Here is a 25,255-nt window from a genome sequence, read left to right as displayed (position 1 = left end):
AGCAGGCATACAATGACTTCACAAGGAGTAACAGTAAGTAAAGTGAAGTGAAGATGAAACCAGTGACTCGTTGAAGACAATGATTTGTTGAACCAGTTCCAGTTGCTGTGACAATTGTACGTCTGGTTGGAGCGGCTAGGTATTTAAACCTTAGGACACCCAGTCCCGGACACCCAGTCCTAAACACGCAGCTCAGGACACCCAGTCCTCACCGTATTCTCCTTGAGCTAAGGTCACATAGACCTCGCCCAATCACTTTGGTAAGTCTTCAAGGTAGACTCCCAAACCTTCACAGACTTCGTTCACTAGCAATCCACAATGTCTCTTGGATGCTCAGAACGTGACGCCTAACCGGCTGGAGGATGCAAAGTCCTCAAGTGTAATAAGTCTTCAGATCACACAGACAAGAAGACTTAAGTGATGCCCAATTCTCTCTGGCTCTGGTGGTTAGGGCTTTATCCTCGCAAGGAATTCTCTCTCAAAGGCTTCGAGGTGGGTTGCTCTCAAACGACAGAAGCCGTACTTTCAATCTGAGTAGCCAACCGTTTATGGTTGTAGGGGGTGGGCTATTTATAGCCACTTGGCAACCCGACCTGATTTGTCCGAAATGACCCTGGGTCACTAAGGAACTGACACGTGTTCCAACGGTCGGATTTCAAACTCACACGGCAACTTTACTTGGGCTACAAGCAAAGCTGACTTGTCCGACTCTGGACAAGATTCGCTCTCATAGTATTCACTCGAAGACATAGGTTTTTGGTTTAGGCATCACTTTAGTCATTCTGACTGGTTCTCTTGGACCCCACTTAACAGTACGGTGGTTCCTATGACTCAACACAAAAGAAAAAGAACTACGAAAGATCTAAGTCTTTGAGCTCCATAGGCTTCATATAGTGTCTTCTCTTGTCATAGTCTTCAATGTGAATATCTTCATATACCACCTTTGACTTCAATGTCTTCATACATTTTTAGGGGTCATCTCTGGTAGTAAAACCGAATCAATGATGGACTTCTACCTGTGTTATCCTGCAATTCTCAAAAACACATTAGTCCCTCAACTAGGTTTGTCGTCAATACTCCAAAACCAACTAGGGGTGGCACTAGATGCACTTACAAGATCAAAATGCAAGATGCAAAGTTTTGGGAAAGCCCTTTTATTCCCTCTCATTCAACTTTCAAAAAGTTTTCAATTTCCAATCATTTTCACACAATCAATCACACAACAATAAAACAAACAATCATAATAATTTATTTAATATAACATTCCAAAATTTAGAATTTTGGGATGTTACAGATAGTATATTTATATGTGAACCTCTCTTTCTCTATTACTTCCTATTAATTGCAACGATGACCAAAACTATGTTTGTCAACTCTCAACAACTTTTATTCATCATACTCTTTATATGTGAGCTCATTACTCTCCATAAGATCCATATGATCTCTTTATTTCTTTTTATTCTTTCTCTTTTTATTTCCTCAAGATCATGGCAAAATAGTCAGGCCCTTGACTCAACACTAATCTTTATTATATATAGCTCACGGACTCGATTACATAAGAAGATCATAAAGCAAAACTCACAACTAGATCATACTAAAAATTTATTCTACTAGATCAAGATATTATCAAAAGGATCGAACTAAGAAAAACGGTAAAGATCAAAGTGATGGTGATACGATACCGGGGCACTCCCCCAAGCTTGGCAGTTGCCGAGGGGAGTGCCCATACCCGATGCTCAGTTCTTATTTGTTGGTGAAAAAGGTGTCGGTGATGATGGGTAGTCGCACATCGAGCGTAAGAGATCCTCCAATTTGCGGATAATGCCCTTGAGTGCGATGATATGCTCCTTCAACAAAATATTTTCACTTGTGAGATACTTGTTTTGAATATGAGCTAAATCAATCATCTTGAAAGCCTCAATATTCGGTGGGGTAAAGAGATTGTGGTGAGGTGGAAGGATGTCTTCTTCTGCTACCGCCGGTACTTGATCCCCATGGCCTTCTTGATCCCATCATCCTTGTTGATCTCTCCGGGTTCTTCTCTCTTCAGCTCTATCTTCATTAGCCAAGCGTCGTTGCCCTCATTGTTGGAGGAGGGAGAAGACATGATGCTTGGCCTGACAACCCTAGCAGAAAATAGCTCAAAACAAGAATAGGAGATTTTTTCATGATACGGTGGTCAAAACCTTCGGGAGATTATATAATGAATTTTTACCGACAAAAAGAAGTATCGTACAAGAAAACGGAGTCCGGAGAGCACACGAGGTGCCCACAAGGCAGGGGGCGCACCCTCCACCCTCATGGAAGCCTCATGTCCTTTCCGGTCTGCTTCTTAATTTCCTATTTTCTTAAATATTCCAAAACGGAGAAAAATTGCCATTAGAACTGTTTTGGAGTCGGTTTACTTACCGTACCACATACCTATTCCTTTTCGGAGTATGAAACGTTATGGAAAGTGTCCCTTATGTATTCCTCCGGGGTTACGGTTTCAATAACATTAGTTTCAACATTTATAGGATTACCTGAGATATAATGCTTGATTCTTTGACCATTTACCACCCTCGGATTTGTGCCTTCGAAGTTGTTGATTTTTATGGCACCGGAACAATAGACCTCCAAGATGACGTAAGGACCTTCCCATTTAGAGAGAAGTTTGCCCGCAAAATCTTAAATGAGAGTCGTATAGCAATACACAATCACCTACATTAAACTCACGCTTTTGTATCCTTTTATCATGCCATCTTTTAACTTTTTCTTTAAACAATTTGGCATTCTCATAGGCCTGGGTTCTCCATTCATCAAGTGAGATAATGTCAAAAAGTCTCTTCTCACCGGCAAGTTGAAGTCATAATTGAGACCTTTAATAGCCCAATATGCCTTATGTTCTAATTCAAGAGGTAAGTGACATGCTTTACCATAAACCATTTTATACGGAGACATACCCATAGGATTTTTGTATGCAGTTCTATAAGCCCATAATGCATCATCAAGTTTCTTGGACCAATTCTTTCTAGATCAATTAACAATCTTTTGCAAAATTAATTTAAGCTCTATGTTACTCAAGTCTACTTGACCACTAGACTGCGGCTGATATGGAGATGCAATTCTATGATTAAAATCATACTTAGCAAGCATTTTACGAAAGGCACCATGAATAAAATGTGAACCACCATCAGTCATTAAGTATCTAGGGACTCCAAACCTCGGAAAAATAAGTTCTTTAAGCATCTTAATAGAGGTGTTATGATCAGCACTACCAGTTGGAATAGCTTCTACCCACTTAGTAACGTAATCAACATCAACTAAAATATGTGTATACCCATTAGAGGAAGGAAAAGGTCCCATATAATCAAATCCCCAAACATCAAATGGTTCAATAACAATTGAATAATTCATAGGCATTTACTGACGTCTACTAATATTACCAATTCTTTGACATTCATCACAGGACAAAACAAACTTACAGGCATCCTTGAAGAGAGTAGGCCAATAAAAACCGGATTGCAATACCTTATGTGCAGTTCTATCTCCAGCATGGTGTCCTCTATAAGATTTGGAGTCACACTTGCGTAGGATCTGTTCCTGTTCATGCTTAGGTACACAATGTCTAATAACACCATCTACTCCTTCTTTACAAAGATGTGGGTCATCCCAGAAGTAATGTCTTAAATCATAGAAGAACTTTTTCTTTTGCTGCTATGTGAAACTAGGTGGTATAAATTTAGCAACAATGTAATTAGCATAATCAGCATCCCATGGAGCAGTGCGAGAAGCATTTATGACATTTAATTGTTCATCGGGAAAGCTATCAACAATAGGTAGTGGGTCATCAAGAACATTCTCTAACCTAGATAAGTTGTCTGCAACAGGGTTCTCAGCTCCCTTTCTATCAATAATATGCAAATCAAATTCTTGTAGCAGGAGAACCCATCTAATAAGTCTAGGTTTAGCATCTTTCTTTTCCATGAGATATTTAATAGCAGCATGATCAGTGTGAATAGTTACTTTAGAATCAACAATATAAGGTCTGAACTTATCAGAAGCAAATAAAATTGCTAAAAATTCTTTTTCAGTAGTACCATAATTGCTCTGGGCATTGTCTAGAGTTTTACTAGCATATTGAATAACATTTAATTTTTTATCAACTCTTTGTCCTAGAACAGCCCCTACAGCATAATCACTAGCATCACAGATGATTTCAAATGGTAAATTCCAATCAGGAGGCTGAAAAATAGGTGCAGAAATCAAAACTTTCTTAAGTATTTCAAATGCTTCTACACAATCATCATCAAAGACAAAAGGAATATCTTTTTGTATTAGGTTAGTCAAAGGCCGGGAAATTTTTGAGAAGTCCTTAATGAACCTCCTATAAAAACCGGCATGACCAAGGAAACTTCTTATACCTTTGATGTCCTTGGGGCATGACATCTTTTCCATAGCATCAACTTTAGCTTTGTCAACTTCAATACCTCTTTCAGAAATTTTATGCCCCAAGACAATACCTTCATCAACCATAAAGTGGCACTTCTCCCAATTCAAGACAAGGTTAGTTTCTTCACATCTCTGCAAAACTCGATCAAGGTTGCTCAAGCAATCATCAAAAGAGGATCCATAAACAGATAAATCATCCTTGAAAACTTCACAAATCTTTTCACGAAAGTCAGAGAATATAGCCATCATGCATCTTTGAAGGTAGCATGTGCATTACATAAATCGAAAGGCATACGTCTATAAGCAAAGGTACCAAAAGGGCAAGTAAAAGTAGTCTTTTCTTGATCATCAGCTGACGCAGGTATTTGAGAGAAACCAGAGTAACGATCTAGAAAGCAAAAATGTGTATGTTTGGATAATCTTTCTAGCATTTGATCAATGAAAGGCAAAGGGTAATGATCTTTTTAGTAGCTTTATTTAATTTGCGGAAATCAATTACCATCCTATAACCTGTAATAATTTTTTGTGGAATCAATTCATCTTTATCATTAGGAACGAAAGTAATACCTCCCTTCTTAGGGACACAATGGACAGGACTTACCCACTGACTATCAGCAATGGGATAAATTATACATGCCTCAAGGAGCTTTAATATTTCCTTTCTTACCACTTCTTTCATCTTAGGATTTAGCCATCGTTGGTGATCAATAACTGGTTTGGCGTCTTTCTCCAAATTTATTTTGTGTTGACATAGAGTGGAACTAATGTCCTTAATATCATCAAGAGTATATCCAGCAGCAGGACGGTGCTTCTTCAAAGTTTTCAATAATCTCTCTTCTTCATGCTCTGAAAGGTTCGCACTAATAATAACAGGATATATCTTCTTTTCATCAAGATAAGCATATTTAAGAGTATCAGGCAATGGTTTAAGCTCAAACACGGGATCACCCTTGGGTGGAGGAGGATCCCCTAGGATTTCAACAGGCAAGTTGTGTTTCAGAATAGGTCCCTGTTTAAAGAATACTTCATCTATTTCCCTTCTTTCATTCATATACATATCATTTTCATGGTCTAGCAAATATTGTTCTAAGGGATCAGTAGGAGGCACAACAATAGAAGCAAGACCAATAATTTCATCTTTACTAGGCAATTCTTTATCATGGGGTTGTCTACGAAATTTAGCAAAATTAAACTCATGAGACATATGCCCTAAACCAATAGAAACAATATCCTTATTGCAGTCTATCTTAGCATTAACAGTATTCAAGATGGGTCTACCAAATATAATGGGACAAAAGTCATCTTGTGGGGAACCAAGAACAAGAAAATCAGCAGGATATTTAACTTTCTCACACAAGACTTCAACATCTCTAACAATTCCAATCGATGAAATAGTATCTCTATTGGCAAGCTTAATTGTAACATCTATCTCTTCTATTTCAGCAGGTGCAATATCATGCATAATTTCTTTGTATAAGGAATGAGGCATTGCACTTGCACTAGCACCCATATCACATAAGCCATGATAACAATGATCTCCTATTTTAACAGAAATAACAGGCATGCCTACAATAGGTCTATGTTTATTTTTAGCATCTGGTCTAGCAATTCTAGCAGCTTCATTGCAGCAGTAAATAACATGTCCATCAATATTATCGGCCAAGAGATCTTTAACCATAGCAATTTTAGGTTCAACTTTAATTTGCTCAGGGGGTTTAGGTGTCTTAATATTACTTTTGATAACCACAGTTGAAGCTTTAGCATGATCCTTTATTCTAACAGGGAAAGGTTATTCTAACAGGGAAAGGTGGTTTCTCAATATAAGCAGCATGAACAACATGATCATTATAAGTGATAGTATTTTCTTCAACTTTAATAGGTGCAACTACTTTTACTTCAATGGGAGGATTATATTTAAACCACTTCTCCTTAGGGAGATCAACATGAGTTGCAAAGGATTCACAGAAAGAAGCTACTATCTCAGAGTCAAGTCCATATTTAGTGCTAAATTCACGGAAAGCATGGGTATCCATAAAAGATTTAACACAATCAAACTTAGGTGTTATACCTGACTCCTTACCTTCGCCGAGGTCCCAATCTTCAGAGTTGTGTTTAATTCTTTCCAATAAATCCCATTTAAATTCAATAGTCTTCATCATAAAAGATCCAGTACAAGAAGTATCGAGCATGGAGCAATTACTGAGAGAAAGCCGAGCATAAAAATTTTGAATAATCATTTCTCTTGAGAGCTCATGATTGGGGCATGAATATAACATTGACTTAAGCCTCCCCCAAACTTGAGCGATGCTTTCTCCTTCGCGAGGCCAAAAATTATATATATAATTATGATCACGATGAACAAGATGCATAGGATAAAACTTCTGATGGAATTACAATTTCAATCGCTTGTAGTCCCATGATCCCATATCATCACATAGCCTATACCATGTCAGTGCCTCTCCCTTCAAAGATAAAGGGAAGACCTTCTTCTTTATAACATCATCGGGCATACCTACAGGCTTAAATAATCCACAAACTTCATCCACATAGATTAAGTGTAAATCGGGATGCAATGTTCCATCACCTGTGAAAGGATTAGCTAGCAGTAGGTTGAGGAGCAACTCTTTGATCTACTGGTCGGGGTGAAGATACCCCGAACAAGCCCCTCAAAGGATTATGTTCCATAGTAAAAAGTGACAGTAAATTTCAAAACACTATATAAATTTTTCCTTACCAAATTCCACCTACCAAAGGCGCTTCACTCCCCGGCAGCGGTGCCAGAAAAGAGTCTTGATGATCCACAAGTGTAGGGGATCTATCGTAGCCTTTTCGATAAGTAAGAGTGTCGAAACCAACGAGGAGCAGAAGGTATTCTCTGCAAGCACTGAAATTATCGGTAATAGATAGTTTTGTGATAAGGTAATTTGTAACGAGAAGCAAGTAACAAGTGTAAATAAAGTGCATCAAGATGGCCCAATCATTTTTGTAGCAAAGGACAATCCTGGAAAAACTCTTATATAAATAAAAGCGCTCCCGAGGACACATGGGAATTATCGTCAAGCTAGTTTTCATCACGTTCATATGATTCGTGTTTGGTACTTTGATAATTTGATATGTGGGTGGACCGGTGCTTGGGTACTGCCCTTACTTGGACAAGAATCCCACTTATGATTAACCTCTATTGCAAGCATCTGCAACTACAATAGAAGTATTAAGGTAAACCTAACCATAGCATGAAACATATGGATCCAAATCAGCCCCTTACGAAGCAACTCACACACTAGGGTTTAAGCTTCTGTTACTCTAGCAACCCATCATCTACTTATTACTTCCCAATGCCCCCCCTCTAGGCCCAAGCAATGGTGAAGTGTCATGTAGTTGACGTTCACATGACACCACTGACAACATACATCTCATCAAAATATCGAACGAATACCAAATTCACATGACTACTTATAGCAAGACTTCTCCCATGTCCTCAGGAACAAATGTAACTACTCACAAAGCATATTCATGTTCATAATCAGAGGGGTATTAATTTGCATAATGGATCTGAACATATGATCTTCCACCAAATAAACCAACTAGCATCAACTACAAGGAGTAATAAACACTACTAGCAACCCACAGGTACCAATCTGAGGTTTGGATACAAAGATTGGATACAAGAGATGAACTAGGGTTTGATATGAGATGGTGCTGGTGAAGATGTTGATGGAGATTGACCCCCTCCCGATGAGAGGATCATTGGTGATGACGACGGTGATGATTTCCCCCTCCCGGAGGGAAGTTTCCCCGGCAGAACAGCTCCGCCGGAGCCCTAGATTGGTTCCGCCAAGGTTCCGCCTTGTGGCGGTGGAGTTTCATCCCGTGAGCTAGCTTATCATTTTTCCTCGGACGAAAGACCTCATATAGCACAAGATGAGCATCGAAGGGCCACCAGGGGGCCCACGAGGCAGGGGGCGTGTCCTAGGACGGTGGGTGGCCCCCCTCAGGTACTTCTTTCGTCCAATATATTTTATATATTCTGAAACGTGCTCCCGTGAAGTTTTAGGACTTCTGGAGCTGTGCAGAATAGGTCTCTAATATTTGCTCCTTTTCCAGCCCAGAATTCCAGCTGCCGGCATTCCCCCTCTTCATGAAAACCTTGTAAAATAAGAGAGAATAGGCATAAGTATTGTGACATAATGTGTAATAACAACCCATAATGCAATAAATATCGATATAAAAGCATCATGCAAAATGGACGTATCACAAATCTATCCAAAAACACCTAAAAAGTACTTCTAGTTTCATACTTGTTCTAGGTAAAGCAAACTTTAAGCGTGCGAAGAGGTGTATCGGTGGTTGCTACCACTTGAGCACTGCGTTGGATTTCCTTGAAGAGGAAAGGATGATGCAGCAAAGTAGCGTAAGTATTTCCCTAAGTTTTTGAGAACCAAGGTATCAATCCAGTAGGAGGCTGCGCGCGAAGTCCCTAGTACCTTCACAAGACAAATAACTCCTCGCAACCAACACGATAAGGGGTTGTCAATCCCTTCACGGTCACTTACGAGAGTAAGATCTGATAGATATGATAAGATAATATTTTTGGTATTTTTGTGACAAAGATGCAAAGAAAAATAAAAGCAAAGTAAAAGGCAAAGGAAATAACTAAGTATTGGAAGATTAATATGATGAAGATAGACCCGGGGGCCATAGGTTTCACTAGTGGCTTCTCTTAAGAGCATAAGTATTTTACGGTGGGTGAACGAATTACTGTTGAGCAATTAACAAAATTGAGCATAGTTATGAGCATATCTAGGTATGATCATGTATATAGGCATCACGTCCAAGACAAGTAGACCGACTCTTGCCTGCATCTACTACTATTACTCCACTCATCGACCGCTATCCAGCATGCACCTAGAGTATTAAGTTCATGAATACAGAGTAACGCCTTAAGCAAGATGACATGATGTAGAGGGATAAATTCATGTAATATGATAAAAACCCCATCTTGTTATCCTCGATGGCAACAATACAATACGTGGCTTGCTGCCCCTGCTGTCACTGGGAAAGGACACCACAAGATTGAACCCAAAGCTAAGCACTTCTCCCATTGCAAGAAAGATCAATCTAGTAGGCCAAACCAAACTAATAATTCGAAGAGACTTGCAAAGATAACCAATCATACATAAAAGAATTCAGAGAAGATTCAAATATTGTTCATAGATAATCTTGATCATAAACCCACAATTCATCGATCTCAACAAACACACCGCAAAAAGAACATTACATCGAATAGATCTCCACAAGAGAGGGGGAGAACATTGTATTGAGATCCAAAAAGAGAGAAGAAGCCATCTAGCTAATAACTATGGACCCGAAGGTCTGAGGTAAACTACTCACACTTCATCGGAGAGGCTATGGCGTTGATGTAGAAGCCCTCTGTGATGGGTACCCCCTCCAGCGGAGCTCCGGAACAGGCCCCAAGATGGGATCTCATGGATACAGAAAGTTGCGGCGGTGGAATTAGGTTTTTGGCTCCGTATCTGATCGTTCGGGGGTACGTATGTATATATAGGAGGAAGAAGTACGTCGGTGGAGCAACAGGGGGCCCACGAGGGTGGAGGGCGTGCCTGGGGGGTAGGCGCGCCCCCTACCTCGTGGCCTCCTCCTTTGTTTCTTGACGTAGGGTCCAAGTCACCTGGATCATGTTCTGTGAGAAAATCATGTTCCTAAAGGTTTCATTCCATTTGGACTCCATTTGATATTCCTTTTCTTCGAAAGCCTAAAATAGGCAAAAAAACAGCAATTCTGGACTGGGCCTCCGGTTAATAGGTTAGTCCCAAAAAATAATATAAAAGTGGATAATAAAGCCCAATAATGTCCAAAACAGTAGATAATATAGCATGGAGCAATCAAAAATTATAGATACGTTGGAGACGTATCAAGCATCCCCAAGCTTAATTCCTGCTCGTCCTCTAGTAGGTAAATGATAAAAACAGAACTTTTGATGCGGAGTGCTACTTGGCATAATTTTAATGTAATTCTTCTTAATTGTGGTATGAATATTCAGATCCGAAAGATTCAATATAAAAGTTTAATATTGACATAAAAATAATAATACTTCAAGCATACTAACAAAGCAATCATGTCTTCTCAAAATAACATGGCAAAAGAAGGTTATCCCAACAAAATCATATAGTCTGGCTATGCTCTATCTTCACCACACAAAATATTTAAATCATGCACAACCCCGATGACAAGCCAAGCAATTGTTTCATACTTTTGACATTCTCAAACTTTTTCAATCTTCACGCAATACATGAGTGTGAGCCATGGATATAGCACTATATGTGGAATAGAATGGTGGTTGTGGAGAAGACAAAAAGGGAGAAGATAGTCTCACATCAACTATGCGTATCAACGGGCTATGGAGATGCCCATCAATAGATATCAATGTGAGTGAGTAGGTATTGCCATGCAACGGATGCACTAGAGCTATACGTATATGAAAGCTCAACAAAAGAAACTAAGTGGGTGTGCATCCAACTTGCTTGCTCATGAAGACCTAGGGCATTTTGAGGAAGCCCATCATTGGAATATACAAGCCTAATTCTATAATGAAAAATTCCCACTAGTATATGAAAGTGATAACATAGGAGACTCTCTGTCATGAATATCATGGTGCTACTTTGAAGCACAAGTGTGGAAAAGGATAGTAACATTGTCTCTTCTCTCTTTTTCTCTCATTTTTTTATTTGGGACTTTTCTCTTTTTTTGCCTCTTTTCTTTCTCTTTTTTTTTATTTTTCGTCCGGAGTCTCATCCCGACTTGTGGGGGAATCATAGTGTCCATCATCCTTTCCTCACTGGGACAATGCTCTAATAATGATGATCATCACACTTTTATTTTCTTATAACTCGATACTTAGAACAAAATATGACTCTATATGAATGCCTCCGGCGGTGTACCGGGATATGAAATGAATCAAGAGTGACAAGTATGAAAGAATTATGAACAGTGGCTTTGCCACAAATACGATGTCAACTACATGATCATGCTAAGCAATATGACAATGATGGAGTGTGTCATAATAAATGGAACAGTGGAAAGTTTCATGGCAATATATCTCGGAATGGCTACGGAAATGCCATAATAGGTAAGTATGGTGGCTGTTTTGAGGAAGGTATATGGTGGGTGTATGATACCGACGAAAGGTGTGCGGTATTAGACAGGCTAGCAATGGTGGAAGGGTGAGAGTGCGTATGATCCATGGACTCAACATTAGTCATAAATAACTCATACACTTACTGCAAAAATCTACAAGTTATCAAAGAAAAGTATTACTCACATGCTCCTAGGGGGATAGATTGGTAGGAAAAGACCATCGCTCGTCCCCGACCGCCACTCATAAGGAAGACAATCAAAAAATAAATCATGCTCCAACTTCATCACATAACTGTTCACCATACGTGCATGCTACGGGAATCACAAACTTTAACACAAGTATTTCTCAAATTCACAACTACTCAACTAGCATGACTCTAATATCACCATCTCCATATCTCAAAACAATTATCAAGCATCAAACTTCTCATAGCATTCAACACACTCATAAGAAAGTTTTTACTATTCTTGAATACCAAGCATATTAGGATTATTTAAGCAAATTACCATGCTATTTAAGACTCTCAAAATAATCTAAGTGAAGCATTAGATATCAATAGTTTCTATAAAACAAATCCACTACCGTGCTCTAAAATATATAAGTGAAGTACTAGAGCAAAACTATATAACTCAAAAAATATAAGTGAAGCACATAGAGTATTGTAGCAAATTCAAAATCATGTATGGTTCTCTCAAAAGGTGTGTACAGCAATTATGATTGTGATAAACTAAAAAACAAATACTCAAATCATACAAGACACTCCAAGCAAAACACAGTGGTGAATAAAAATATAGCTCAAAGTAGAGTTACCGATAGAAGTAGACGAAAGAGGGGATGCCTTCCGGGGCAGCCCCAAGATTTGGCTTTTAGGTGTCCTTAGATTATCTTGGGGGTGCCATGGTCATCCCCAAGCTTAGGCTCTTTCAACTCCTTGTTCCATAATCCATCAAATCTTTACCCAAAACATGAAAACTTCACAACACAAAACTTAAAGTAGAAAATCTCGTGAGCTCCGTTAGCGAAAGAAAACAAAAGACCACTTCAAGGTACTGTAATGAACTCATTCTTTATTTATATTGGTGTTAAAACTACTGTATTCCAACTTCTCTATGGTTTATAAACTATTTTACTAGCCATAGATTCATCAAAATAAGCAAACAACACATGAAAAACAGAATCTGTCAAAAACAGAACAGTCTGTAGTAATCTCTAGCTAGCGCAAGATCTGGAACCCCAAAAATTATAAAATAAATTGCTGGACATGAGGAATTTATCTATTAATCATCTGCAAAAAGAATTAACTAAATATCACTTTCCAAATAAAAATGGAATTAGTTCTCATGAGCGCTAATGTTTCTGTTTTTTACAGCAAGATATCAAGACTTTCCCCAAGTCTTCCCAACGGTTCTACTTGGCACAAACACTAATTAAACACAAAAAAACCAAAACAGAGGCTAGATAATTTATTTATTACTAAACAGGAGCAAAAAGCAAGGAATAAAAATAAAATTGGGTTGCCTCCCAACAAGTGCTATCGTTTAACGCCCCTAGCTAGGCATAAAAAGCAAGGATAGATCTAGGTATTGCCATCTTTGGTAGGCAATTCTTCGATGAGGCATCTACCATCCTTAGGGATTTCTTTATTTTTATCGATTATCAAACTTTTAGGCACAAGATCGAAAAATTCATTCGTAACAAATGCTTCCTTAATGATAGCAAAAAGATTAGGATGAATACTTATAGATTTGAGATCCGCGGTTTCCTTACTAAAGGATTCACCCTTATTTTTAGGAACATACATAAGCTTGGCAATTTTAGTAGGAGGACTTGGAGTATTCTTTACGGAAGAAAAGCCGGTTCCCTGATTTATTTTCTCATTCACTATAGGTTCCTTTTCTTTAATATTTTTCAAAGTGACTCCTACTTTAGATCCATATTGAGTGATTCGGTTGTGGATCTTTTTATCCAAATTTTCAATTAACTCTACAGTAGCAACCTTATTTTCAATAATTTCAAGTCTTTGCATTACATGCTCCAAAGTTAACATAGTTCCATTAACCAAAAGAGGTGGTGAGCCAAACAAATCTATCATAGCATTACAAGAATCAAAAGTATGGCTACCCAAGAAGTTCTCTCCGATAATGGTATTAAGGATATATCTGTACCAAGGAGTAACACCTACATAAAAATTGCGAAGAAGAGCAGAAGTAGATTATTTCCTGGTAGATCTATTTTGAGCATTGCAAATTCTATACCAAGCGTCTTTTAGATTTTCTCCCTCCCTTTGTTTAAAATTTAGAACTTCATTCTCAAGAGACAACAGAGAAGATAAGGGACTAGCCATAATGACAAGCAAACGGAAAAGAGACAAACGGAAAAGAGAGGGAGGATAGGGAGAGAGAGGGTGAATAAAACGGCAAGGGTGAAGTCGGGGGGAGAGGAAAACGAGAGGCAAATGGCAAATAATGTAATGCGGGAGATAAGGGTATGTGATGGGTACTTGGTATGTTGACTTTTGCGTAGACTCCTCGGCAAACGGCGCCAGAAATGGCTCGTTGTCGGGAGTCAAATCTTGACTTGTGCGAACCTCCCCGGCAATGGCGCCAGAAATTCTTCTTGCTACCTCTTGAGCACTGCGTTGAATTTCCTTGAAGAGGAAAGGATGATGCAGCAAAGTAGTGTAAGTATTTCCCTCAGTTTTTGAGAACCAAGGTATCAATCCAATAGGAGGCTGCGCGCGAAGTCCCTAGTACATGCACAAGACAAATAACTCCTCGCAACAAACGCGATAAGGGGATGTCAATCCCTTCATGGTCACTTACGAGAGTGAGATATGATAGATATGATAAGATAATTTTTTTGGTATTTTTGTGATGAAGATGCAAAGAAAAATAAAAGCAAAGTAAAAAGCAAAGGAAATAACTAAGTATTGGAAGATTAATATGATGGAGATAGACCCGGGGGCCATAGGTTTCACTAGTGGCTTCTCTCAAGAGCATAAGTATTTTACGGTGGGTGAACAAATTACTGTTGAGCAATTGACAGAATTGAGCATAGTTATGAGAATATCTAGGTATGATCATGTATATAGGCATCACGTCCAAGACAAGTAGACCGACTCCTGCCTGCATCTACTACTATTACTCCACTCATCGACCGCTATCCAGCATGCATCTAGAGTATTAAGTTCATGAAAACAGAGTAACGCCTTAAGCAAGATGACATGATGTAGAGGGATTAATTCATGCAATATGATAAAAAAAACATCTTGTTATCCTCGACGGCAATAGTACAATACGTGCCTTGCTGCCCCTGCTATCACTGGGAAAGGACACCGCAAGATTGAACCCAAAGCTAAGCACTTCTCCCATTGCAAGAAAGATCAATCTAGTAGGCCAAACCAAACTAATAATTCAAAGAGACTTGCAAAGATAACCAATCATACATAAAATAATTCAGAGAAGATTCAAATATTGTTCATAGATAATCTTGATCATAAACCCACAATTCATCGGTCTCAACAAACACACCGCAAAAAGAAGATTACATTGAATAGATCTCCACAAGAGAGGGGGAGAACATTGTATTGAGATCCAAAAAGAGAGAAGAAGCCATCTAGCTAATAACTATGGACCCGAAGGTCTGAGGTAAACTACTCACACTTCATCGGAGAGGCTATGGTGTTGATGTAGAAGCCCTCTGTGATGGGTACCCCCTCCGGCGGAGCTCCGGAACAGGCCCCAAGATGGGATCTCGTGGATATAGAAAGTTGCGGCGGTGGAATTAGGTTTTTGGCTCCGTATCTGATCATTCGGGGGTACGTAGGTATATATAGGAGGAAGAAGTACGTCGGTGGAGCAACGGGGGGCCCACGATGGTGGAGGGCGCGCCTGGGTGGGTAGGCGCGCCCCCTGCCTCGTGGCCTCCTCTTTGTTTCTTGACATAGGGTCCAAGTCTCCTGGATCATGTTCGGTGAGAAAATCAAGTTCCCGAAGGTTTCATTCCGTTTGGACTCTATTTGATATTCCTTTTCTTCGAAACCCTAAAATAGGCAAAAAAACAACAATCCTGGGCTGGGCCTCCGGTTAATAGGTTAGTCCCAAAAAATAATATAAAAGTGGATAATAAAGCCCAATAATGTCCAAAATAGTAGATAATATAGCATGGAGCAATCAAAATTATAGATACGTTGGAGACATATCAGTGGTCGACAGAACTTGAGGGAATATTTGTCGAAAGAGGCTACAATTGATCCCCTATACTTGTGGGTTATCAGTAGCCACTGCCGAGGACTTAAACAGCATGCTAGACTACGCCTCCGAAGACATCGACGGTATGGATGACGATGTCGGAGCTAACCCAGGCCAAAACTAGCCTATCACTGGGCCTTGGACGGCCACCTCTACATACGTCGTATATATGATGGATACACCCAAAAAGGACGGCGACGACGGCACACAAGACCAGATTGAGGACAAGCCCGTCGAAGCACAACCAAAGCGCCGGCGTCAGCGGCGCCGCTCACGATCGCATCAGAAAAAAGACAGTAATACCGGCACCAAAGATAATAGCACCCCAGACAACGCCGAAGAATCCGACCGCCCCGTAAAGCCTGCTCTCAAGCAGGATGAGTGGGAGTAAGGATAAGTCAACCCAGACGAACCTGTCGAGCATGAGGATTCGGAAGACAGTAACTATCTACCGGTCTCTGAGGAGGATGTCAGCCTCGGCAACGAAGATTTCATTGTGCCAGAGGAGCCCCTCGAGCAAGAGTGCTTCAAGCGACAGCTAATCGCCACTGTGAGGAGCGTGAAAAAGAAACAGCAACAGCTTCAAGCCGAACAGGATACGCTCAACGACAGATGGACCAAGGTCCTGGCTGCCAAAGAATACGGTCTCGAGCGCCCAACAAAAAGTTATCCGAAATGTAGGCTCCTACCATAATTTGACGATGAGGCCCTTGAGCCAATACCGTCAAGATATAATCACGCTGAAGAACTAGATGGACCACCACGTGGACGAGACAAAACGACTGCTTATGCCGGATACCAGCCCGCACCACATAGACGTCCAGGCAAAGAGGTAGTGGCTCCTGGCTACACCTACGACTTACGTCAGGACCTGGAAAATAGAACCAATTAGACGAGATCAATCTACGGATCAAGGGGACATGCTCCAGCGCGAGATGGTGGCAATCAAGCTTGGCGCGATAAGCATAACCAACCTCGGGCCGAAAACCGAACTCCGTCGTGACATTACCCGTTACAGAGGCACCGCACACCCCTTGTGCTTCACTGATGAGGTAATGTCGCACCAGTTTCCAGAAGGGTTGAAACCGGTAAACATTGAAGCATACGATGGAACAACATATCCCGCTGTATGGATTGAAGATTTTCTCCTCCATATTCACATGGCTCGCGGTGACGATCTCCACGCCATGAAATACCTCCCCCTAAAGCTAAAGGGACCAGCACGGCACTGGTTGAATAGTCTCCCAGAGAACTCTATTGGCAACTGCGAAGACTTGGAGGATGCTTTTCGAGACAACGTCCAAAGTACTTATGATCGGCCACCGGACGCAGATGACCTTAGTCACATAGTCCAGCAACCCGGAGAGTCAGCCCACAAACTTTGGACTCGGTTCTTAGTCAAGAAAAACCAAATCGTCGACTGTCTGGATGCCGAAGCCTTAGCGGCCTTTAAGCACAACGTCCATGACGAATGGCTCGCCCAACACCTCAGTTAGGAAAAGACGAAGACTATGGCGGCTCTTACTACACTCATGACCCACTTTTGCGCTGGCGAGAATAGCTGGTTAGCTTGTAGAAGCAACAGTACTAGTGACCCTGGCACTTTGGAGGTCAGGGATGGCAACAGAAGGCCATGACGCAACAAAAACAAGCGTCAGAACAACAATGACGAAACCGAGGATACAACAGTCAATGCCGGATTCAGTGGCTCAAAACCCAGTCGGCAGAAGAAGCCATTCAAAGGAAATAGTGACGGTCCATCTAATTTGGACAAGATACTCGACAGGCCTTGCCAGATTCATGACACCCCCGACAAGCCTGCCAACCATTCCAATAGAAATTGTTAGGTTTTTAAACAGGCCGGTAAGTTAAATACCGAACACAAGGGCAAAGGGCCTCAAAGCGAGGACGATGATGAGCCCCACCCACCGAACACAGGGGGACAGAAGAAAACAGTTAACATGATATATGTCACACATATCCCCAAGAGGGAGCGTAAGCACGCACTAAGGGACGTCTACGCCGTAGAGCCTATCGCCCCAAAATTCAACCCATGGTCGGCTTGTTCGATCACCTTCGATCGCAGGGACCACCCAACCAGTATCCGGCATGGTGGTTCGGCGGCCCTGGTACTTGACCAAATCATTGATGGATATCATCTCACTCGAGTCCTTATGGACGGTGGCAGCAGTCTTAACTTGAATTATCAATATACTGTCTGTAAAATGGGTATTGACCCTTCAAGAATCAATCCTAGTAACACCACCTTTAAAGGAGTGATACCCGGCGTAGAGGCCCGCTGCACGGGCTCATTAACATTGGAAGTAGTCTTTGGTTCACCGGATAACTTCCGAAGCAAAGACTTGATCTTCGACATTATCCCCTTTCGCAGTGCTTATCACGCGCTGCTCGGATGAACTACCTTTGCCCGTTTCAATGCAGTCCCGCACTATGCTTATTTAAAGCTCAAAATGCCCGAAATGCGCGGCGTTATGACAGTCAATGGAAACATGGAGTGCTCCCTCTGTACTGAGGAGCACACCGCGGCTCTTGCAGCCGAGGTGCAGAGTGGCCTCATTAAACCAAAAAAATCATCGGTCATCAAGACCCCGGACACTGCTAAGCGAGTCCGGCCTACTCTACAGAATGACAGCTTGGTAGATCCAGAGCTGGACTAGCAGTTTCGCCTCCGCCGATCGCCCCATAACACCGCGGCATACATACCACGCGTGCATAGTTACACACTTAAAATACCCTGGGCAACGACGGAGGCACGCTGCGGAAAGGGTCTATAGTGCGGCTTGACCCTATTTGGACCATAGCCTTGTTTTTTCTCTTCTTTCTTTTTACTCTCTCATACTGCAGGTTCATTAAAACCTAGCTACCTTATGGTCATGCAAGGGCTCTTCTCCAGACCCCTTCTGTATAAACGACTGTCGATGGCTCCTCTCAAAGGACTTTATACCAAGGAGAAATGGCGCAGACGTGCGGCGGGGCATCAATGGGATCTTCAGGACTACCTTTTATTTTCAGGCCCTGTATACAGCTTCCCCTTGTGTACAAATTCTCGGCATGTAAAATAGCCTTGATGTTCATGGCATTATCTGTAATAACACATCTTGACATATTCATTAGAGCATAAAGGAAACAGTTGATAGCCAACCCCTGTTTGGTATTGGTTTAATTACCACATGTATTCCCTTCTTACTTCAGATTGCCGCACATGCTTTGGCACGGCCTAAATGCTAGGGGCTCCATTTGTCCATGTATATTTTCAAAAGTCCAAACACCTCTAGGGTATACTTCGGCGTCTCGAATATTGCACTCTATGCATCAGCTCCAAATCATGTCTTTGGTCTATAGTTGGGTTACCCGGCTCCTGTGATTACCACCTTATGTTCTGCTAGTTCGGCTAAGATAGTAAAGGGAGAACTACTACGATTGTGTTTCTAGTTCGTCCGGTTAAACACCTCAGTAGAGAAAGTCGAAAACTGACGGTCATGAACGGCGAGAGCTGATCGGCGATTCGGCGACTTACTGCAAATCATTAGCGATTTACCCCGTGTTATATGAAGGGCTGGTCTTCGCCCAGTCATGCGACAAAGGCATCCTAGTTCGGACGGCCGCATACGCACCAAGGGCTAGTACTTAGCCCCACCGTCAAACTCCTATGGCGAAGTGAAAGTAATAAAGCCACATAGTCTGATTGCCTGGTTTGCTGCGCAGATACCTCCTTTATGGACCAAGACGTTGGGTCAAGTGTGATCACGCGCTATACCGAACACCCCTGTAGCATCTACGTGGGGCTGAAGCCGACAACTGGCAAACTTTCAGAGTTAAAACGGTCGCACAAGAGGAAAATAACTCCAGATAAAGGCATAAAATACTTTACAAGCCTTGGTTCACAAAACAAAGTTTTAACATCCCTGATACATTCACTCAAACATAACATCCTTTGAGCATTGGCCCTCTACTATTCGGGCACTCGCTAGGACATCTTCAAAGTATCTCTCCGGCTTGCGGTGGTCCTTGCCTTCGGGCGGGCCTACGGTTGCGACATCGATGGCCTTCAACTTTACCCAGTGCATCTTGACACGGGAAAAGGCCATCCACGCACCCTCTATGCACGCCGAGCGCTTCACAGCTTCAACTCGGGGCAGCGCATCGACGAGTCGCCTCACCAAGCCGAAGTAGCTGCTAGGAATGGGTTCGGCTAGCCAGAGCCAGACTATGAGATCCTTCATGGCCAAGCTGGACATCCTATGTAGCTCTGATAGTTGCTTCATCTGGTTGCTCAACAGCATCGGGTGCTCCAGCACCAGGAACTGTGACCAGAACAGCTTCTCTGTCGAGTTCCCCTCCTTGGCTCGGAAGAACTGCGCGGCATCGGTGGCACTCCTTGGCAGATCTGCAAAGGAATCTAGAGAACTCCACAGACGAGTGAGCAAGGCATATCCTTTAGCCGCAAATATACTCTGTAAAAGAAAGTGCTTACCAGCCACTATTTGTTCGGCCCGCCGGATCTCTTCACGAGCACCCTGGGACTCGGTCCGTGCGTCTTTTGCCTCCTGGAGGGCCTTAGCGAATTCGTCCGCTTGGGACGCAGTCTTCTTATCCAAGGCCTCACACTTGCTGATGGCGTCCTTCAGTTCTTGCTCCACTTCGGCCACCCTCTCCTCATGCTGGTGGCGGGCGACCTGTTCGGTCTTCAGTTCCGCACCCGCTTTGTCAGCGGCTACTCTATTCGCCTTTGCCTCCTTGGCTTGGGCAAGGGCGCTCTTGAGGGACTCGACCTCGGCCACGCCAACTATACTCATAATCACAACAGTAAATGAGTTCAACTTCGAATTTGCATATCACTTCAGATATATGATCAAACTCTTTAAAAGTAGACGCATACCTTGCATCGCATCGAACCGCTTGTTAATGAGGTCGATTTCATGATCGGCCAACTTTAGTTTCCGATTAAGATCGGAAACTTCGGCGGCCTGGGAGGTCGCCGCCAATAGGGAAGCCTGTTATAAAATAGAAAAGTGTTTCACCTCTTCTGAATACTATATGATCCTCTGTCAAGCTTTTTCAGCACCGGACAGAGTTTCAGGGGCTACTATCTATATACAGGTATATTTCCTTCATATGAAAAAGCGTCTAGAGCATTACGTCACATACCTCAAAGCCTGTTAGCAGGCTAGTGAAGGCTTTGTTCAGCCCGCTCTTGACAGACTGAACCTTCTCTATCACCGCACGCATCAGGGTGCGGTGCTCCTCCACGATTGAAGCACGTCGCAGTGCTACCACCAGAGTATTCGGCACCTCCGGATTAGTGGAGGTTGCCGCTGGAGCTGATGCTCCCCCTCCTCCAAAGGAGGTTGCTTGCCCGATTCCAGAACCACGTTGGTCTCCGGAATAATGTCTGGCTGGGGGCCGGCCTGGTCAGGGCCCCCGTCGTCAGTTGCCATGGGGGTTGCACCCCCAATGTCTTCGGCAGCCGAGGTATTACCCTCGGGCGTCATCTGTCCAGCCTCGCCCACCTCTCCGCGGCCTGGAGAGGTCCTTCGGGACAACACTTCAGTGTCATCTGCGATGATTGGCGAAGGGTTCATGGGGCATCTCGCTCCCTACCATCTCTGGTGGCAGAGAACTCCCCTCAGATAACGAAGGGTTGGGGAGGTCACGAGCAGGGCTGAAAGACACACAGTATAATATGTTATATTATGAAAAACATAGTGGATGGAAGACGTATAATAAATCCTTTAATACTTATGATTTGGCCAGGGGCTTCACCCTGGGAAGCCTCTTGGGGATGGGTTCCGCCTCTGAATCCGAACATCCGAGAGGGCCATCTCCCCCCTCTTGGGCGCCTCCTCCTCTGGGTCTGTGGAGGCTGCCCTCTTCTTCTCTCCCCCCTTAAGAGGGGAGTCGCTTTCCGCCTCCTCCTGCTCTTCGTCTTCATCCCCCTCGTGGAAGGAGGGGATTACGGTCCCTTCGGACACTACGTCCGAAGTACCCTTTTGGCGGAGGCCGCCACTAGCCTCCTTGATCTTCTTCTTCTTGGCCTTCTTTTTCGCCGGCTGATAGGGCGCCGGGACCATCATCTTTGTCAGCTGGGGTGTGGTCGGGTCCTCAGTCAGTGATACGTCTCCAACGTATCTACTTTTCCAAACACTTTTGCCCTTGTTTTGGACTCTAACTTGCATGATTTGAATGGAACTAACCTGGACTGACGATGTTTTCAGCAGAATTACCATGGTGTTATTTATGTGCAGGAGCAAATGTTCTCGGAATGACCTGAAACTTCACGGAGCCACTTTTCAGAAAATAAGAAAAATACCTGCCAAAGATGAAGGCCAGGGGGCCCACCACCTTGCCACGAGGGCGGGGGGCGCGCCCCCTATCTCGTGGGCCCCTTGTTACCTCTCCGACTCCAACTCCACCTCCATATATTGAGTTTCAATGAGAAAAAAATCAGAGAGAAGAAATCATCGTGTTTTACGATACGGAGCTGCCGCCAAGCCCTAAAACCTCTCGGGGCTGACCTGGAGTCCGTTCGGGGCTTCGGAGAGGGGAATCTGTCGCCATCGTCATCATCAACCATCCTCCATCACCAATTTCATGATGCTCACCGCCGTGCGTGAGTAATTCCATCGTAGGCTTGCTGGACGGTGATGGGTTGGATGGGATCTATCATGTAATTGAGTTAGTTTTGTTAGGGTTTGATCCCTAGTGTCCACTATGTTCTAGATTGATGTTGCTATGACTTTGCTATGCTTAATGCTTGTCACCAGTGGCGGAGCTTCATGGAGTGCAACCTCGGCCACCGCCCCCAGCCCATGAAGAAATCTGTCACTACCCCTAGGTATTTGGGCCATAAGTACAGGAAAATAAGGCCAAGCCTCATAATTTAGCCCCCCTAAGCCCATAGCCCCTCCAGAATTTTGGCCCAAGATCCGCCACTGCTTGTCAATAGGGCCCGAGTGCCATGATTTCAGATCTGAACCTATTATGTTTTCATCAATATATGAGTGTTCTTGATCCTATCTTGCAAGTCTATAGTCACTTATTATGTGTTATGATCCGTTAACCCCAAAGTGACAATAATCGGGATACTTACCGGTGATGACCGTAGTTTGAGGAGTTCATGTATTCACTATGTGTTAATGCTTTGTTCCGGTGCTCTATTAAAAGGAGGCCTTAATATCCCTTAGTTTCTGTAAGGACCCCGCTGCCACGGGAGGGTAGGACAAAAGATGTCATGCAAGTTCTTTTCCATAAGCATGTATGACTATATTCGGAATACATGCCTACATTATATCAATGAACTGGAGCTAGTTCTGTGTCACCCTAGGTTATGACTGTTACATGATGAACCGCATCCGGTATAATTCTCCATCACTGATCCATTGCCTACCGGCTTTTCATATATTGTTCTTCGCTTATTTACTTTCCCGTTCCTATTGCTATCATCACTACAAAATACCAAAAACATTGCTTTTACTACTATTACCTTTTGTTACCGTTATCACTACTATCATATTACTTTGCTACTAAACACTTTGCTGCAGATATTAAGTTTCCAGGTGTGGTTGAATTGACAACTCAGCTGCTAATACTTGAGAGTATTCTTTGGCTCCCCTTGTGTCGAATCAATAAATTTGGGTTGAATACTTTAACCTCGAAAACTGTTGCGATCCCCTATACTTGCGGGTTATCAAGACTATTTTTTGGCGCCGTTGCCGGGGAGCATAGCTCTATTCTTTGAGTCACTTGGGATATATATCTGCTTATCATTATGAAGAACTTGAGAGATCCAAAAACCAAGATCTATCCCTCAACTACGAGGGGAGGTAAGGAACTGCCATCTAGCTCTGCACTTGATTCACCTTCTGTTATGAGTAAGTTTGCGACACCTACACCTGCTTCTGCTATTCGTTCTGATATGTCGCATGTTATTGATGATGCCACTTCTGCTATGCATGATACTTATGATGAAACTACCTCTATGCCTGATACTACCATGCCACTTAGTGATTTTCTTGATAAACAACTTGCTAGGGCTAGAGAGATTGAAAATATTGAATCTGATGATACTGATGAAAGTGATGATGAAGAATCACTTGTTATTCCTAAGGGTCATGTTTTTGATCAAGAACCTTCCTTAGCTATTTTAGCGTGCCAAAATAGAACTGAACTCAAAAGATTATTAGCTAAATGGAGTAAGCAATCTTTAAATGCTAGAATGAAACCTGACCCTGCTTTTGCTACTTCACCTATCTTTGTTATTGATAAGGATTATGAATTCTCTGTTGATCCTGATATAATTACTTTGGTTGAATCTGATCCTTTTCATGGTTATGAATCTGAAACTGTTGCGGCACATCTTACTAAATTAAATGATATAGCTACCCTGTTTACTAAAGATGAGAGAACTCGTTACTTTTACATCCTTAAAATATTTCCGTTCTCATTAAAGGGTGATGCTAAGATATGGTTTAATTCTCTTGATCCTGGTTGTGTGCGTAGTCCCCAGGATATGATTTATTATTTCTCTGCTCAATATTTCCCTGCTCATAAGAAATAAGCTGCTTAAGGGATATATATAATTTTGTGCAAATTGAAGAAGAGAGTCTCCCACAAGCTTGGGGGAGGCTTCTCCAATTACTTAATACTTTGCCTGATCATCCTCTTAAGAAAAATGAAATACTTGATACCTTTTATAATGGACTAACCGATGCCTCCAGAGATTACCTGGATATATGTGATGGTTCTGTTTTCAGGGAAAGAACACCGGATGAAGCTGAAATTCTATTGAATAATATGTTGACAAATGAAAATAATTGGACACCTCCGGAGCCAATTCCTGATCCTATTCCTAAACCAACTCCGAAGAAGAGGGGTATTCTATTTCTCAGTCCTGAAGATATGCAAGAGGCAAAGAAATCTATGAAAGAGAAAGTGTCGGGGATATACCCTGCGGTATGACCCGGCCAAAATCATGACCCGGCTAGACTTGGCGACTCACCAGAGACCTGGCTGGAGCTTGGCGACTCACTGGTGATCCGCCCGGACATGGTGGTTTACATGTAACCCACCTGGACATTGTGACTCACTGGAGACCCGGCAGGCGGATCAGACGGACGACAAGGCCCAAGGCCCAGCAGGCCGTCTTATACTCTGGTGGGTCGGCTAAAGAAGAAAGGGATGACGAATATTTCCTTTACGAGGAAGCAAGACCCGGACTTGTATTCAAATTGTAAGAAAGGATAGACTAGTCCTAGTCCTACTAGGACTCCACATGTAACCCGCCCCTTCAACATATATAAGGAGGGGCAGGGCACCCTAAGAGGGACAAGATTGACAAGTTCCACAAGTTGGACAAGTTAGGTTTAGACAATAGCTCTTGAGATAGAGCACTCTTGTA

This window comes from Triticum aestivum, chromosome 2A (assembly GCF_018294505.1).
Source record: "Triticum aestivum cultivar Chinese Spring chromosome 2A, IWGSC CS RefSeq v2.1, whole genome shotgun sequence".
Lineage (NCBI taxonomy): Eukaryota > Viridiplantae > Streptophyta > Magnoliopsida > Poales > Poaceae > Triticum > Triticum aestivum.
The sequence above is the reverse complement of the archived record's forward strand: the minus strand, read 5'-3'. Positions refer to the sequence as shown.